The sequence below is a fragment of the Pogona vitticeps genome, chromosome 1, assembly GCF_051106095.1.
Source record: "Pogona vitticeps strain Pit_001003342236 chromosome 1, PviZW2.1, whole genome shotgun sequence".
Taxonomy (NCBI): Eukaryota; Metazoa; Chordata; class Lepidosauria; order Squamata; family Agamidae; genus Pogona; species Pogona vitticeps.
This window is the reverse complement of record NC_135783.1, coordinates 99,308,404-99,322,538: the sequence shown is the minus strand read 5'-3', so window position 1 is coordinate 99,322,538 and position 14,135 is coordinate 99,308,404.

The following is a 14,135-nucleotide window of genomic DNA, read 5'->3' as shown; positions in this document are numbered from 1 at the left end:
CTGCACAAGAGGATTTGGGGGCATAGTCTAAAAAAAGTAACATTCACAAGCTTTGGTCTGATTTTATAATTCATAAGCACTGTTCAGAAGTATGCAAATCTGTTTGGAACATTATTTATACCATTATTTAGTGTATGTGTGATGTGTAAGTTTCCTTTGAAGAAACATTTGAAAGATTATATGCATACATAATTGATTCAGGCTACAATCCAAAGTATGTTCACCTGCAAGCAAGTGTCGCTGAATAGAGTTCAATGTGCTTCTGAGTAAACATGTATTGGGCAGCATTTTTAGAAACATTTAAACACAATGTGGCATTTATTACTTGTTGCGGGTGGAAAGAAGTGTTTGTACATGTTTGAAATTGTGTTTCCTGTTGTGTTTGAAAGAGTGGGGAGAAGCAGGACATATAGATCAGAGAACTTCACTGACTGGCAAAATAAAAGAAAGACTGATGCATTAAAGTACGATTGCTTAGTATATTAAAACCTATACTATTTGAACAAGATGCAATATCAAAAACGTGAGAAAGCCAAGATTGTATCATTGTATTACAGTTATTGCATGTAGCACTATCTCAAAGTATTCTGAGTTGTGGGAGCTCATATCATCCTATTTAAGACCTATAGCTGCACAGAGATACTAAATAGTCTGCCCAGATATATAAAAAGGATATTTGGACCTCCCTGGGCTCTTTGAAGACCTAGGTTTATTGTTGCTGTTGTTTTAAATGATTTTGTACTTCTGTTTTACCTCGTGGCGCAGTGGTTAAAACGCTGTACTGCAGCTAAAACTGTGCTCACGACCTGGGGTTCAAATCCCAGGTAGCCGGCTCAAGGTTGACTCAGCCTTCCATCCTTCCGAGGTCGGTAAAATGAGTACCCAGCTTGCTGGGGGGGCAATGTGTAGCCTGTATAATTAAAATTGTAAACCGCCCGGAGAGTGCTTGTAGCGCTATGGGGCGGTATATAAGTCCAATAAATAAATAAATAAATAAATACTAGCATTAATATTATATATCTATGAATTTTTTTAAAAATATTGGAAAAATGTGTTGCATCAGTGTCTAATATTGTTTCTTTCACTATTGTAAACCACCTTGAATAATTTTAAGGACAAAAGTGGCACATGAATATTGGAAAGGAAGGAAAGAAGCTCAATGGAATGAGATGTACCTAAAATATCGAAAGATCTTGATATATAAATGTGTTTTTCTTCTTCCTCATCTTTTAGTAAAAAGCAAGTCAGTTTTTCACCATGTTCTCAACTCAGTCCCTGATGTTTTATCTCTTTTTCGTCTCAGTCCTGGTTAATTATGGGGAAACCCCAAATTTTCATTCTAAGTCAGAATTGTGCAGAATCTGAGCTGGTTTACAGTACAAGGACTTAGGATCAAAGAACCTGTGATTTTTGAGCTTCTCTGACAGCACATAGGAAAGATTTTTAACAGAGTTATAGATTCAGCAGTGTGGCCAGTTGTGCCACTAGAAAGAATGACCTCAGATACCGAATTTTAGGTATCATGGATGGACAAACAATGGTTAATTAATTAATTTGAAGTAGGCAGCATTGGAGGAACAATGTGCTTTGGTCATCGGATGGGGGAGAATTCACTATGAATTGAACCAAGAGGGCTCTTAAGTGAGGTAGCCAGATGGCTAACATGACCTGTAGACTCATGGCTTGCTTGACCCAAAGTTTAGCTTTTCCTGTTGATTTCGGTGGCAGATATTAAGGGCTGCTGGCAAGACATCCATTTGAACACTGGAGGATCAGATGCATAAACATGTGTAGAATTGTGATGTTGGCACATGCTTAAGCCTCTTTGTGAAAGTCACCAGGACTGAAAAGTGCTTCACTCTGAATGGATTGTGCCCATTTGTATGCCCAACAGTTTCACCTAGGAAAGCTTCTTGCTAAACAGACTGAAGTAATTTCTGAATAAACTGACAAGTTGGCATCGTTCTCTTCTATGTAATTCTACTTTGAAGTCAGCCATCCCTCCAGTTATTTTTTGACTATCTTTCCTGGGGTCACCATGTCTGTCTCTAATACCTTTTCTCCTCTGGTACTCCAGTAATAACAACTTTGTGGGGGAAGGTACTTCTTCTAATTGCATTTTTTTGAGTCCTTACAGGGCTTGGCTTCTGAGGAGGCTGTTACAAAGAGGGTAAAGACAGTACACACTTATCACTTATGTCAAGTCAATTCAAGAGCTTTTTTTCTACTACCTTATCTCAGGCAAGACTTAAACTGCCCTTGCCCGCAGCAGAAAATAAGCCTGTCAAATTGTGTTTTCAAATTTATCAGTTGAAAGTGTTTTTTTTTCCCCTCCAGGACACCCAAAAGTTATCTGTATTGAATTAATTACCTACACATATAGATCTTTGCTTTATCTACATTCAGAGAAGATAGAGACCACAGCTGAGGTAGAGCCTTTCTCTGGCTTGTCTTAGTTGATTCACCACCAGTGTTCACCACAGAGGAATGGATTCATGCTCTCTCTCTTTTCCCTTTTTCTCCCCCAAATGCAATTTATCTGGTTATAAAAATGCCAGGTTTTTTGAAGCTGACAGAGAAAATGAGGCTTTTTTTTACCAAAAAAGTGAAAATAATTTTACAGTGAGATCAATATATAGCTTTACAAATAATAGAATTTTTCTGGGATTATACAGCCGAGGATTTTCAATTTCTTTGGGGATTTCTACGAAAAATATTGTGTCATCTCAAGGACTGGGGGGGGGACACATATTCGGCATAAACGTTCATGGACCAGGGCACACTACATTTCATGCATTTGACAGAGGGGACTGCAGGCCACAAACGTTTATGACAAATACAATTGTTTCATCTTAAAGATTTTTTTGTTCAGGGGTTTTTACAAGAACTACAAAACAAATGAACCAAAAAACCTGAAAAACTGTGCTGGTTCATGGTTCGTTTCAGGACCCAGTTTGGGGATCCTGTTTTGCCAAAGCAAAAGCCTTTGGCATTTCATTTGCTTCAGCAAGAGGGGATGTTCGGCTGCCCCCTTCCGATTGCCACTGCTGCCACAGGTCTCATTCTCAGAGGCAACGGGCCCGACTTCTCCACCAGGACCCTGCTGCCGCCTCTGAGCATGGACCTGCAGTGGCAGTGGCAGCAGATGCAGAGGTGGCAGGAGGAGGTAGGGGGACCCACAGGCATGAACTAGAAAAACAAATCGCAAATTGGTTCGTTTTGCCTTCACGAACCATTGTGAACCACCAGTTGTCTGGTTCATGCCCATCCTATCCGTAACAGATTAAAAGTCAGTCATTTTGCCATGGAATTTATATAGCTATTTTACATCTAATGATTTGAAGATTTTTTTCCCTATAAAATGGAAAAGATACAGAGATTTGTCCCAACCTCTGAGGCCAGACTGGACTGCATTTTCATTGAAAGAATGAGTTCATTTAAGCTGGGGCAGGGAGAGAAAACCCTTACTGTTTTGCAAGCATGGAGCTATGTGCCATGTATAGCTTTATGTTCAGAATCCATTTGGCAAAAGCATTTTATACAAGAATTTTGCTGCTTGGATAAACATGTTTTTGTAAACAATGTGTTTCGATATTTTAGTTCCACCATCTGTCCTGTAATAGGTCTTTAGGGGCCTGGTGACTGCTAGCTTCAACTTCATATAACAGTCCATCAAAAAATTCAATCATTTATTGTCTTTTGGGATCAGTTCTACTGAACAATCTCCTTTCTCTTGCCACAAGCTATCTAGAGGTAGCTTTTAAGAACAACATTATGAAATTTCACACTTCAGCTAAATACTTGAATCCCAAGCGGAAACATGACACGTAGAGCAGTGCTTTTTTCTTTGCTATGCAATCAAATTGTGCAAGCAATTAATTTGCTTTTTTTAGCACCTAGAGATACTCAAGTAGGCAAAAAAAAAAATCCCAAAGTTATTTACCAGCCAAATAAGAATCCAGAGGCATGTCAGACAGAACAATGTCCCAATGAGCCCAGGATTAAAAAAAAACTAAGATGTAATCTTCTACTTCAGAATGGTTTTAAAAAGTAGGCTTTCTTTTTGATGGTCACCCAAATAGGACTTCAGACCAGAAACCAGTGAGATGGGCACCTTTGCAATTAGAAATGCCTTAAGCCAGGGGTCTCAAACATGTGGCCCGGGGGCCATTCGTGGCCCCCCGATGATAGTTTGTGGCCCTTACCTTGCCTGCCCCCCCAAAGCACCCACACATCCTCTGCTGTCAAGAGTAAAAAAAAAAAAGCCTTGCCTCACTCGCCGGCTCTCTCCCAAGACAGCACCTCTTGCACCCTCCATCCAGAACTGCAGCCTGCCAGCCAGCCCACCTGTCTGTCGGCTAAGGAAACTCCTGGGTGGCTTCCTCAGGCTCTTGCTCTGCTTGGTGGAAAATCTGATGCAGCCCAGCCTCACCCAGACTCTGTCTCTAGCGGCCCCCAGGTAAATCAAGTTTAAAACCCCTGCCTTAAGCAATAAAGGTGTGCTGTTACTACATTTGTAGGTTTGCATGGTTGGTAACCAGTTATAGAGAGGAAACAACAGAGTCTCTTTTAATGCTCATTATGTAAACCTACAAACATATCTGAAAAAATAGTATCTTCCTCGCCTAAGTGTGAAAGTGCTCCTCTTCTCTGCTTCTGACCATAGAGGTTAAATACTAACCAAACAACTCTACAATAAGATAGTGGTATACTATCAGTGGCTGTTTCATGAGATACATATTAGATAATCATACTAGATAATATCCCACACATAAAACCTTGCAGTATTATTGGATCCTGAATTGGTTGGATCCTGAATTATCCTTCTCCCAATAGAAGCAGCCCTCCATTTGGATAAAAGGCTAAAATTCCCCTTCTACATATAGTACCATGAACCACATCCATGTTGTTCTGAATGATCATCCAGTCCTCCAGAGCAGATTTTTTAGGGAGTACAGGTTACACCTGGAAGAAATAGGAACAGATAAAAATTGCTCACCCACCATACAGCAATAGGAGTATCCCATGAATTGAGTTCTGTTGAATGTAACTTTGGACCTGTGTGTAGAAAACAAGATGCCATCTTCACCGGGGTTTTTTTCCAATTTCCCTTTTCTATTTCTTTCTTTTGTCTGGGGACTGAAGACATTTAGTTCATATGCTGTTTTAATTTTCAAGTCCTTTTTAAAGTAACCAAGAGAATATTTGTGTAGCATTGCTCTCACTCACTCTCATTTCAAAATACAGTAATTGGTTATTAATGGCATGTATTTCCATATAAGCTTTTTTCATTATGTTTTCACATTTTCCTAAAAGGAGAAATAGTGCAAATGCTCTGTTCACTTTCTTACTTTGCAGAGATTAGGTTAGGTTAGGCATCCTTCAGTCTTGAAAGACTATGGTAACGTGCTCTGTATGGAGGACTTGGAACAGTGTCTAGTGTGGCTGAGGTCGATTCGAGAGTGACAATCCCTTCCACACTGAAGACAAATCCAATCTGTCCCCTATCCAGCTCCCTGATTTTGCTGCTTTTGTGACTTCCTCTTTGTCTCGGCCTGTTGGACAAGGGTCTCTTCAAATTGGGAGAGGCCATGATGCAATGCCTGCCTCCAGGCTGAATGCTCAGATGTCAGGGTTTCCCATCTGTTGAGGTCTGTTCCTAAGGCCTTCAGATCCCGCTTGCAGATGTCCTTGTATCGCAGCTGTGGTATCCCTCTGGGGTGATTTCCCTGCACTAATTCTCCATGCAGGAGATTCTTTGGAATCCGACCATCAGCCATTCTCACGGCATGCCCAAGCCAACGTAGACGTCGCTGTTTCAGTAATGTATACATGCTAAAAATTCCAGCTCATTCTGTGTGTGTGTTTAGTCGTTTAGTCGTGTCCGACTCTTCGTGACCCCATGGACCAGAGCACGCCAGGCCCTCCTGTCTTCTACTGCCTCCCGGAGTTGTGTCAGGTTCATGTTGGTTGCTTCGCAGACACTGTCCAGCCATCTCATCCTCGGTCGTCCCCTTCTCCTCTTGCCATCACACCTTCCTAACATCAAGGTTTTTTCCAAGGACTCTTTTCTTCTCATGAGATGGCCAAAGTACTGGAGCCTCAGCTTCAGGATCTGTCCTTCCAGTGAGCACTCAGGGTTGATTTCCTTTAGAATTGATAGGTTTGTTCTCTTTGCAGTCCAGGGGATTCTCAAGATTCCCAGCTCATTCTAGGACTACTCTATTTGGAACTTTGTCCTGCCAGGTGATACCAAAAATCCGTCGGAGGCAACGCATATGGAACGTGTTCAGCTTCCTTTCCTGCCGTGCATGAAGGGTTGGGGGGGGAGAGAACTTAAGTTCTCTGGCTTCAGATATGGCCCTAATCCTGAAAAGCAGGCAGGAGTTCAATATGGAGGGGCTAGTCAAATCAATGTTACTTAAATCTCCAGTAGGATCATGCTATGTAAAGCCCTCATCTTTAGTCTAAAAGCTACAGGTCTGAAATCTGAAAATATTGAACAATAGTCTCAAAAGATAACGTGATCCTGCTAAGGAACCCAGTTTCCTTTATGCCAATGCCCCATTTTCCATAGCTTGGGGTCACCAGGACAGAGAAGACATTAGCTGAGAAATAAAAGAAAGGCAGAAAGTTAAAGGAAGTGCTATTCTGTGACAGCACAGCTTTGAATTCAGTAGTTTTCTCCACCAGAAAACTATTAAAGGTGCAGGAAACCTGTCCTTTGTTTCATATTGCCATTCCTTAAATGCCACTTTGAGCTATTTGTTTGTTTAATTTGCATCCCATCTTTTCTCTGATGAGATCTGTATGTCTGACAGATGTATTTTCCCCCTTAACAATGCTATGAGATAAGCCAGTGAATTTCATGGTCAAGTGGGGATTTGAATCTGGGTCTCCCATGTCCTGGTTTAGGATTCTAGCCAGTAAAGGAGACTTATGGTTGGATCCTTTTGTCTTTGGCTGTCTGTGTATTCAAATGCCTGAGATGGGCTCAGGAAAGTACAAAGGAAACAATATCATGGATACATTGTCTCAGTGTATTGTAATATTTCCCCAAGCTTTGGGGTATAGTATGCAGTGATGGTGGTTCACATGTTTTTTTACTGTTCTGCTTTTTTGGGGTGAATTAGATGCAGTATGTTTATCTACACCCGTTGAGCAGGACATATCTCCTTCCTTTTCTTGTGCCCTTCTCTGCCCCCTTCCCTTTAAAAAATGTGTGGATAGATTGCCATGTCAGCAAAATTCCCTGGCTGGTCACATACTGATCTGGGCCATTTCTTCCTATTTATCTGCATCATTACCTTATATGGAGGATTTTAAAAAAAGCACAGTGCAGTGGCAGTCAAAAGACAGTAGGGGCACCGATGCTCTGTTTCGCAGAAGTATACCAACATGCCGACATTCTTGTTTGAAAATTAATTTAAGAAATTAAAGGAGTCTAATAACACTGGGTGGGGGAAGGCGGGATTGCATGCCAGACGCATAGGAAATGAATCGCTTTTGGAGTACACACTGGGATGTTGGTTGTACTGTACAATGAAACATGGAAAAATATAGTAGTAGTCTCCCAGTGGGCTGGATTTGATGCAGAGATAATAAGGAGGAGGAACAAAAGAATCAATAATGGTCTTGCATCATCTGAACCCAAAAAGGGGTCGAAATTAACAGAAAGTAAAACGGAAACATTTTGCTGCTGTGGCCATAGCCTTAGTCTCTGGGATCTAGTTCTAGAGATTGGTTCACAGACTTGGTCTAATAAGAGTCAAAAATTAGAATTTTATTCAAGGCTTTATATGTGTTTGGCAGGAGAAGGAAAAAAAGAATATTGATAGGTAAGTCTGAGTCTCAAATATTTTCTAAGAAGAGTTATAGCTACACAGTAGTGCAGCTGTGTTATTGCATAGATGAGCAAATCAACATTCTACAATTCTAAAAATGAGAGCATCCCAATCAAAACAGAAAATTATAACTTAGAATCTGGATTTCAGATCACCCCCAGATGTGGCATACATGTAGCAGGAAGTTTGCTCTTGCTCTGGGCCAAATTTGGAAACATTTGCACAAAGGAGTTCCAAGTTACGATTTTTCGAAAAGAAAAACTGTCTCCCCCCCCCCGCATTCCTACAGAGATGTAGACTTCAAACTGAATGAGTAAAGAGTTCCACCTGAATATCTTGGTTTATATTTTTGAAGAAGCAGGTAAAGATTATTTAGGTTGAATCAAATGCACAGGGTCTTCCTCTAAAGAAGGTAAACATTTCAAGGCAGTCAGGGAGGGAGAACGTACGTTTTAGTGGTGATGTGCTTTTAAAGATTTCACTTAGAAAACCAAAAAATGAAAACCCTGAGCTACACCAATTTATCTTGTAAAAAGGATTGCAAATACCTATCAAAAATATTTTCCCCTTGTGATTTAATGACCCTTCGCATCTCCTTTTCCAATTTCTTCACTTCAGATTTATTTTTCAGCTCAAGCTAATTTTACAACCAAGCTGTGTTGGTCTATGTTTCAGATCAATCCTAATGTCATTTTCCAACTGGCTCGATTGCAAAACCATTTCAAAATTTAGATCATTTAGCATTCACATATGAAGAGCTACAGCCCCTCTCATCTGTGATGTCAGAGCGAATCTACAGAGGGGCTTCATTTTGTCTTGATGTACTTATGAAAATCCCATTAATGTTAATGATACTCTACATGTACCTCAGCAGGAAAAATGGACTTTGTAGAATGGAGCAATCATTTAGTCTGAAAATTGCATATTTGCAACATTCCAACAAATATGTTTTATATGATTGCTTTAAAATATTACAGGTGCTGCAGTTGTAACTGTTAGTAATTTATTAGGGATTTAACATAAACACCATCTCACATGCGTATATACAATGTTAGTATTGCCATATTGTGGCTGAACTGCTGTTTTGCTGCACAGTTGGAAGGCAAATAATAACTTTCACTAGCTTTCAGCCCACAGTTAAAGAGTCCCTGTGGTATTCTCCTGTATGCACCCTTGAGAATCATGGTGGTGACTTTTCAATTGCCAGCTGGGAATAAGTAAATGTTATGCCATTCATCTTGCTCCTGAGTAACAAAGCAACAGGATTTCTCTAAATATATGGAAAAATTAAACATTTTTTTAAAAAAACCTGCCACAATATTTTAAAAAATATTGTGGATATTAAATTATTTTAATGAATATTATTTTAATGGATATTAAACAATTTTTTAATATCCATTTAAAAAAGACCCTGACTGCCCACATTTCTTATTCTAACAAAGGAACAGAGCAGAGATATGAAATCTCATAGTCTCTCATTTCTAATGAGAAACTGGAAGGGGTGGGGGCTTTTTAAACCCCCCCTTATGATGAGATTTCCAAGCCTCCAGTATATTTTTACTGACCACTGCCACTTCAGTTATGAATCTAATGGTTGTTTCTGCAGCTTGGTGTCTCCTGTGATCAACTGTTCACCTGCTTGCTCTTTTGTAGATAGATGATATTGCACTGTCACAAACGTTCCATCCCTTCATGGTAGAAAGGTCAGGCAGAATGCCCATTGTTGTTGCTGTTCATGATGATGATGAGGTTGTTATTTAAAGTGGAATTTAGAACTTGCAGTTTATTTAGGACAGCCAAAATATCAAACACCACCCCATGGTATCTGCTGTATGAGATACTGATTATTAAAAGCTCATTTTTGCAAAGCATGGGAAACACAGAGAAAGGGGGGGGGCTGCTCAGTGTGGTGTTGGTGGTGTGGATAGAGTGACAGACTCCCTGCTCACTCATGGAAACTCCTCCCTGTTAAATTTTGTTCTGTTGTTTTCAGCCCAGTGCTCCAACCTATCAAGATCTTTTTGAATTTCATTTCTGTCTTCCAGGATAATAGCTATTCAATTTGATAAACATTTCCTGCACCCCCTCATCCAAGTCATCAATAAATACATTGAAGAGCAATGGTCCCAGGACTTGTTGCTTTCTCCCAGTTTGAGAAGGAGCTATTAGCACTCTCTGAGTATGATTCTGTAACCAACTCTGTATTCACTTGATAATTTTTCTACCCATTTACAAATAAGTAGTTTGCTAATCAGGATATCATGGAGCACTTTGTCAATAGCTTTGCATAAGTCAAGAGATATTACATCCACAACATTCCTGCCATCTACCAGGGAGGCTAACTGATCAAAAATCAGATAAGATTAGTCTGGCAGGATTTGTTTTTCACAAATCTATGTTGGCTTGCAGTTCTTAATGCATTTTTCAAGGTGGTTGCAGAGTGACCACTTATAACCTATTGTCGAATTTTACCTGAGATTGGTGTCACACTGATTGGTCTATAGATCCCAGGTTCTTTCTTTTTGCAATTTTTGAAGGAAGAAACAATGTCGGCCCTCCTCCAATCACCTGACACTTTGCTCATGCACTAAAAGACAGAAGACTGGATAAACACACATTCTAGTGCAAAAATGTATGCATGGGAGGACATACCATGTGTGCTACATCTAGAGAAAATCTATTTTTCCTGTAAATTTGTTCATAGTCCAGGTTGAAATAATGAGTAAAAAAAATCATCTCCCTAGAAAAGATGAATTTTTTGTCTTGTTTGTTTGCTTTGCAAGGTATTGGCAAGCTAATAAAAACAAAGTTGAGTTTATTAATGTTGAGTGTTGAATGGTCATACTATATTTAGATGACAAAGCATTTCTTTCTATTTTCATTTCACAAATGCTACTAGTACAAATATAAAAGCAAAGCAACTTCAGTGGAAATGTATTTTATAAGAACAACCCAGTATATTTTATTGTAATAGAACAAAAAAGGACCCCATATTCACTGACTTTACTACTTCTTTGATGCCTTGTCATTACCATGCAGCCCTGTCTTATGCGTGCTTACTCAGAAGTACATTCCATTACATTTAGGAGGGTTTACTCCCAAGGGAACATACACAGGAGTGCAACCTTAGCAATTTTACCCTCCTAGATGATTGCCAAATAATGATGAAAAATATAAGTCTTTGCGGCATTTTTCCACGTTCACTTTTCTCCTTTTAAAAAAAGCTCATGTTCTTTCCCACTTGAACATAAAGATATTTGCATATATATGCAATTTCTTCAAGACAAGGTGAAATAAAATAATTCCTTCATACATTAGTAAAATTACATTATACATTAGCCTCCTTCCGTATGAGCCTACCTGGCAGTTAAGATCTAGCCAGGGAGCCCATTTGAAAGAGCCGTCCCTCAAGGAGGTAAGAGGGATGGCTTGTAGACAAAGGGCCTTTTTGGCGGCTGCCCCCAGACTATGGAATAACCTCCCGACTGAGATTCATCTGGCGCCGATGCTGATGACATTTCAGCGCCAGGTCAAAACTTTCCTGTTCCAGAAGGCTTTTAATTGAAATAGCATCAACTGTGGGTCCTGGTGGCAATTTTTAGAGTATCTATTTTAATTGTATTTTAATTGTTTTATCTTGTTATTGTATTTTTATTGTATTTTAATTGTTGTAAGCCACCCAGAGACCTTTGGGTAGAGTGGGCAGCATATAAATAAATAAATAAATAAATAAATAAATAAATAAATAAGTAAGTAAGTAAGTAAGTAAGTAAGTAAGTAAGTAAGTAAGTAAGTAAGTAAGTAAGTAAGTAAGTAAGTTCCATCCAGAAAGCTATTTACACCATGGTGAGGACTTGTGATGTACTTCCCAGACTTACTGCTATTAAAGATGAGGAACCTGACATGGGAAAGAGGTGGCAAGTCCAATTCAGCATTTAATGCTGTTAAATGCACAACTCTTTAAAGCCAAACCTTAAGAGCTAATCATTCAAGGTCCTGATTCTGAGTAAAAGAATCTATTAACATTTCAAAAAATTTCCTTTCTGGATATGAAGAAATTCTAATTTTCTTACTTGAACCAAAATAACATTCTTTGCTAGCTCTGTCACCAAGATGGTTTTGAATTATCCCTCAGCTTGTCTCCCCAATAAATGCTTTAATTGCAGATACAATACAGGCTAAAGAAGGGCAGCATTTCCACATAAGTCAGAATCCTTATTGCGGGGAGAGTCCTAGTTCATGTGGAGAAGTAGAGCAACCTCCTCTGCTTCAAACCATTTTGTGTCCTTGATTAAAGTGATGTTGGGGTAGGGCAGGAGCAGCGACTCACCTCATAATTTGTGGGCTCCACAAACAAACTGAATAACCAGATAGGGTCCCTGTCTTTAGAAGATGACTCGTTGTGTATGTAGCCAAAGTTTGGAAGAACACCTACCCTTGTTTACATGAGCAGAATTAAGGTGTAATGGAGACACCGAAACAATGCTTCCCACCATTTCCAAATTCAAGGAATAAAAGCTAGGAAACTGCTGACATCAAAACTCACCCTTGAGGGTATTTAGGAGCAAATCCATCATCTGTAAGCTAGAGTGATAAAAACCATTAGCTTTAAGGGATGTACTCCTTGTCAATTTTCCAAAGGAGAAAATGCATTTACTGAAAAGATAAACTGTGACTGTCAAGCAAAGAAGGTGCTCTTATCACTGACAAGATTAATCACTACAGGATAGTACCATTGTGGTTTACAAGTCTGCTAGGTACTGTTGTCAAACAATATGATTTAATGATCAAATTATGCATTTCCAAATATAGATCCATAACTTTTAAAGGAAATTTGCATGAGCTCCTGAGACGTGGATATTTCATGTAATGGGAATTTTGCAAATAAACAATTGTAGTCTCAGATATGTTAAATGGTGAGAAATTTTGATTTATGTGGCTAAATATTTTAGGTGTGATGTTTCTTCTCTTTGTTTCACTTCTATTAATTGGCATATGATCATTTCTCTCACAAACTAGACAGGAGCATTATCAATTTATTCTATAAATACAGGGGAAAATACACAATAAGCAATTGTTGGCTTTAAAAATGGGCTTAAAAATTAATAAAATGCTTACCAAGAGAAAGAAATTGTACACATTATACATTACAGCCCATCATAATAAGCTTTGATTTAACTTGAAAAGGTCCCAATAAATGTATGCTTGCCCTTTTGTGCCACAGGCACAAACATGACACTTTCATGTTGTACGATTTTCTCAATATCAGATGGAATATGAGTATACCTTTAATTCCTCTTTCCCAGTCATGTCTCCTGTTTCACATAATCTGATTTTTTCCTCCTTGTTATCTGTCTGTTGTCCTGTCATTTACACTTCTGTCAACTTGCATTGATGCCTTCTTCCTTCACTGTCTCTTGTTTACACTATAGATGCTGTCCTTCTGCTTCCATTTCATGTCCTTCCTGCTTCCTTCTCCCAGCCTTTCCTTCCTTGCTAACCTGCCTGCTGTGTTTTTGTTACTACTTTCATAGTCTCTCGTCCTCATCATCATTCTCACCTCACTCTATGAAGTTAGAAAGTAGAAGAAATAATAATGAACAACATTTCCCACAAAATTCTCACCATAAAATGGCAGAAGCCCTAGCAGACCTTTCCTCGGAATTGAAAAATACTAGAAATAGAGAACTCTTAATGCATTTCTCAAGGCAAGACTGGTAACAATCCACAGTGATCAAATGCATAAGCATTGTCCTTTTAAACATGATTACACTAATAAGAAAGAAGCCCAGTTGCCGTGACTCAGCTTCCAGATAACCTCACCTGGATGACTGAGAATCTTCACCGATGATTACACTGTATTGTAGTCTACTGTCATTATGTGCCATTAAATCAGGATAGTCTTCAAGGTAACTGCAGTATTTGAGAAGTGGTTTTACCAGGTCCATCTCCCAATGAGTTTCCATGGCAGAGCTGGGGAATTGAACCCAGCTCTCCTAAATCCTAGTCCATTACTCTATTCACTACTCTGCACTAGGTACCCTATCATAGTCTAGGGAAATTCATTTCATTGAAGTGCAGAGGAAGGTCTTCTCTGTCATGGCATCCACCAAAATGAAGGGTCTCTCCACCATGTATGACATGTGGCAGGTCTGAAATGTTTCTGCATCTGGCTGAATATCTACAATATCTGTTCACACAAACATTTTCCTGATGACTTTCCTAATAGTTGACATCATCAATTGCTCTGTTTTTCACTGAATTATTTCAATTTTGTTTGTTTTAGCTAAT